Source organism: Ctenopharyngodon idella, chromosome 8 (assembly GCF_019924925.1).
Source record: "Ctenopharyngodon idella isolate HZGC_01 chromosome 8, HZGC01, whole genome shotgun sequence".
In the NCBI taxonomy this organism is placed as follows: domain Eukaryota; kingdom Metazoa; phylum Chordata; class Actinopteri; order Cypriniformes; family Xenocyprididae; genus Ctenopharyngodon; species Ctenopharyngodon idella.
In genome coordinates, this window is record NC_067227.1 from 2,414,034 (window position 1) to 2,419,473 (window position 5,440).

The 5,440-nt window shown below is 37.4% G+C and overlaps 1 long non-coding RNA gene across 1 annotated transcript; it reads right to left on the minus strand.

Moving 5' to 3' along the window:
• On the minus strand, window positions 1-2,996 carry LOC127517980 (uncharacterized). Its single transcript, XR_007931414.1, has 3 exons — window positions 2,568-2,996; window positions 766-843; window positions 1-164 (listed from the first exon to the last, which is right to left on the minus strand). It is a non-coding gene; the product is annotated as an uncharacterized LOC127517980 (long non-coding RNA).
• Between the last annotated feature and the right edge of the window lie 2,444 nt (window positions 2,997-5,440).

Here is a 5,440-nt window from a genome sequence, read left to right on the forward strand (position 1 = left end):
CAAAAAGTTCAGAAGCTTTCTCATTTGTTCCTGAGTTGTTTCTGATTTTAAGATGATTTGGTATTTTGCATCGCCAATCAGAGGTTTCATGTCATCTGCAATGGGCTCCACCAGTGAGACCCCACTGATCAACTCTGTCCTGTGCTTGTCCACAAACTCAGCACCTATATGAACACAATAAAACAGTTGTGAATAGACACTGGAAACTAGCAGAAATGTGTAGTATTACATTGAACAAAAACACACAATTTTTAAGATTTTTTAATGTCATAAATATCGCTCACTACCAAGTAGGGGTTGCACAGACTAATCGACTAGTCGACTTTAATGCGCTTCCAAGAAGCTTTAAGCATGACTAGTCACTGGTCATGGCCTAAAGAGGGCACAACAGGAAAAGAAATCTTTGAAGTCCACATTTACGCTCCGTATCCAACAGGATGATGACACATAAATGCATACTCCGAGAACGCCATGTCATGCGCAAGACGTGAGTGCAATGGATATATCTAGTGCGTATTTACATAAAAAACCAATGGAAAAGGAGTGCATTGGAATGGAAATGCGTTCTGTGTGAACGGCCCCTTATTTGTTCATTAAAGACGTCATCATTAACTAGTCGACGTTAACTCGACTTTAATCACATAAATGTCGACTTTAAAAAAATCTGATGTCGTTCAACCCCTACTACCAAGCACGATCACAGATTATAACACACACACACACACTTTCTTTCTTATGTATTTATTTGTTATTATTTATTTATACCTGATTTGCATCCCTCTTGTTTCTGTGATGTTCCAGCTTCAGTATTATGTTTGGACTGCAGGGTATCCATACCATGACCTGGGTGGAGGCGGCAAATATTTTTACTTACAGGATGCACATAATTTAGAATACTTTGTATGCAAATAATTAGGAAAATTGCAGAAGGCAATTCCTTACTTGTTTATTCACTGAGATTACAGAAGTGGAAGAATACTGATAATATTGGGGGGGGGGCTCCACTGCAATCTTGAAGCCCAAAGTATACCTCGGTTGTTCGCGTTCGTGCACCGTCCGCATGACGTAATTTTCGTCATCTGGAGCGCTCGCGGATGTCCGCACACCCCGTCCGTGTGCAGCCCAAATTTCGGGACTGCGCGGACGGTACGCGTGCAACAACGCATGTGCAAGCAGGACAGAAGAGTCCACTAGGTGGCAATATACACAGTACTGAGCACAGTGTGCAGTCGTCAAAGAAGAGTGTGGAAAGAGCGATTCAAAAACAAGACGAGTAAACTTAGACGCATATCCTTCACCATCGTTTTTGATTCTTGTTTTCTTGGTGTATCTTCTGAACTATGTTGCAATGGTGGATGCACTATTTTTCTCCTCCGATCCTGCCCAGCGAATGTCCCTTTGATTCCGGGCGCGGAAAGTGAAGTATACCCGGGCCTTCAGTTTACTCGTCTTGTTTTTGAATCGCTCATTCCACACTCTTCTTCGACGACTGCACAGTATGCTCAGTACTGTGCGTATTGCCGCCTAGAGGACCCTTCTGTCCTGCTTGCGCATGCGCTGTTGCACGCGGTCTCGAAATTTGGGCTGCACGCGGACTTGGCCTTACGGATGACGAAAATTATTATACTTTGGCTTAAGACGCAGTAGTCCAGCACGTGGCGGCTACACAATGTCATGTTGTAAAGAAGACAATCTGTTTTACAAAACCCTCCATCGTGCGGTTGTTGTTGTTTTTGGCGTATGCATACCAACGCAAAATCATTGCATAGAAACCAATGCAGATATTCCGGAAAACGAAAGAGCGGCATGGACACACAAATCCGATCTGAACAGTTGCGATATACAATGTGGACGTTTTAGATCAGATTCCAATCGGATAGCCTACACAAATAATTGGATTTGGATTGACAGTCTGAACGTAACCTTTGAACGCAGTTTATCCCTTCACAGTAGCGGACGGGCACGCAGGGCTATTAAATTGTTCTTATTATAGGCTACTACTTTTGTTAAATTAGTATTGCAAATCGCATAACCGACGCGCTGTGAGGACAATAAAATATTAATTAGCTTACTCCTCATTTAAAAAAACAACTTGTTTAACACGAAATTCTTCCCGATTCACGAACATTTTTTTCTCACTATCGGCCACAAGAGAAATATTAAGAAAATTAATTAGATCCATCTCTCATCATCTCTAAGAGAATATGCGCCGTTTATGCAGCGTGCCAAAAAGTTTTTACTTTCATTTTCTGCAGTGAATAATTGACTGGAGTTAGACTTCTTCACCCGCATAACTCTCACGCAAAGTTTGCACATTGTTTGTGTGATATCCACTAGCTCGCCTTTATTGTTTAAAATGGAAATATTTTCAATATTGCAACATGGCATTTCTTCTGTATCACCAGTTGATCGCAAAATGATGCAATGATTCACAAGTCGTGATCATCATATCCCGTGATAATAAAATTAAGTAGGCTAAATTACTAAATAAATGAGTAAATAAACAAGTAACAAGCAAACCGTGTGTTTTCTAAGTACTATATTTATTATATGTCATTTAGGCCTACCTAGATTCTTTCGCAGCTTTTCTGCAAGATCCATCTTCTTCATCTTTTCCAAAATGAGCAGAGTGAGATTCCCAGCACCATTAGAAAGATAATGTTGAATCATACATCCCACAACCTCACACCTTGATTTATTCTCCAATCGACTTATGGGAATTTTGAAGCTGTCTATGCCTACAGTTAAGTACCATTTAAATAAATCCAGTTCCTCAGAGACCAGTTCATCCAAACACTGTAGGAGGATTTCATGCACAGCCATGCTGGACCACGTGGAAATGAATGAAAATATAAAATCAAAAATAAAGTACAGAATCATTCATTTGAAGATCAGCAACCCACCGCTAGGTCTAGTTTAAGCTATACATTTTACTGTCTGTGATACAAATTCAACTTCCTACTTTCGATTTGTTCGTTTCTGCTGGTATTTCCGGTGAAGGAGACATATAACCATATAGGGTGAATAAATAATGACTAACACCTGTGTCGCTGGAGTTTTTTTTTTTTTTTTCTCTCTAGGGAATTCCACATGGGCACTCACATAAGAGTAAAAAAGCCTTTATTATAAGACTGGGCTACATAGTAAAAGACACCAACGTGTATCGGCCCAAACAGGCCTTCATCAGGGTGCTAAACAATACTAGCAAACAGAAAGTAACTAAATAGATAAACCTTACTTAAGATTATAAGATGCCTGATACATAGTATACATCGTCCCCATGTATGTCGCCTTTAAAAGCATTTAAATGTTTGCATTAGATGTATTTGTTATTTGTTATTTCTATATATATATATATATAAAACATGAAAAAATTCTATAGTAATTTATAGTAAATACTATAATGTTTTTTAACCATACTATAGTAAAGTACTTGAATTAATTTGTTGTGGTAATTCTACAGTTGCTGTGGTAATATAACAACTATAGTAACATAAACAAATTACTGTACTAAGTTTTCTACAACTATAGGGTATATTTAACTGTAGTAAGTAGCCTAAACTGCACAGTAAACTGTAGTGTATTGTAGTACAAACTAAAGTATATTACAGTATTTATTACAGTTTATTAGTTCACTATAATACCACAATACTACATGTGTTGATTACTATGCAGTAGTCAACATTTGAAGTGGATCAAAACCTTTTATCAAAGTTATCCTAAAACCTTCTTCTTAGGACAACTTTGATGAACTTTTGTGATCCACTTCAAATGTTGACTACTATATACAGTGGGTACGGAAAGTATTCAGACTAGAGCTTAGATTCTCTGCCCGATATTTCCCGCCACCGTCCTCGGGCAGGGTCGGGTCGGGCCCTTGATAAAGCACGTCACGTGTCATGCGCAGCGTCTCGTCCACTCGCACTCGCAGTCTCGCACGCGTGACGCAGAGGAGGACCGCTCTGAAACCAGAAACTGTGGACGCAATCTTGTTCTTGCATGACAACATGTAGAACCATGTAAGTAGGCTATAGCTTTGTGATTAATATGGTATTATATAATGATTACATATATAGCAGGCAGCCTTGCTTGGCCTAATCAATTTCTCACACTTCATCTACAGGCTCATGCACAGGCAGGAGGCTACCAGAATGGAGCAGCGTTTTTTGCACTATAGGCTTACGTTTTATAATAGGCTTTACAAATATTTATTTTGTTTAAATATTATATGTTCTAAAACATTGTTTAATTATATTAAAATAGTAGGCCTATAGTCTTAGGCCATCATTTTCTGTGTTCATCATTGTTCACGGTTTATTTTTTTATTTTTTTTAATTTTTTTTACGTTTCTTCATTCGGAATTTCAGATCCATTTACGATCCATTCAGTTATTTCTGAATAAACAAACAACGCAGTTTACATGCTTCTTCCTTGTCGTATTATTCATTAAGATAATAATTAATAAATGCACGCACAATTATGAACTTGATAAATGTTACAGATATGTTTTACTATGCACAAACAAATACCTTTTAACTTACATGTGCAAAATTCAGAATTAAATGAATGTGCTGCAATTTGTACAAAAAGAGAGTCTGTAGTAGCCTACATGTTTTAGCCATTAAATAAGCACATTTAGTTTCAAGTTTAAGTTTTGTTTTGAAGAAAGATTTTCTTTAAAGTGAATTTCGTTTAGTATAAATTGTATCTTAATTTTAATGCATTTTTCATCAACCAATTGCCTGGATTTAATACATAAAAAGCAATATAGCAGACAATATAATAATGATATGGAGGCGCCGGCGCGCCGCGGTCACACACATATTATGTTGAAATAACAATATGTTGAAGTAACATTATTAATAATAATTAATCTTTAAGAATATTTGATTGAATGCTGAATGTTGTGCTTGTTCAATTTAATAAAATTAAAACTTTAATTATGATAATTAAAATAATTGAATATTTAATATTGAGTGACCAATTTTTGCTCATTTATTAATAGTATTTATATATATATATAACTGCGCAGCTCCCCCCTGTAGCCTAAATGATCTAGCACAGTAGCACCTGCGTTAAAAAAAAAAAAATCTGGCGCCGCCCCTGGTTATAACGGCCCACATATTAAAAATGGTCGGGTTTAAATCGGGCTCGGGCTCATAATTACAGTGAACGTGTCGGGCCGGGCCGGGCTCGGACACAACGGGTTTGTTGGGCCCGATCTAAGCTCTAATTCAGACCCCCTTAAATTTTTCACTCTTTGTTATATTGCAGCAATTTGCTAAATTCATTTAAGTTCATTTTTTTCCCTCATTAATGTACACACAGCACCTCATATTGACAGAAAAACACAGAATTGTTGACATTTTTGCAGATTTATTAAAAAATAAAAACTGAAATATCACATGGTCCTAAGTATTCAGACCCTTTGCTGTGACAC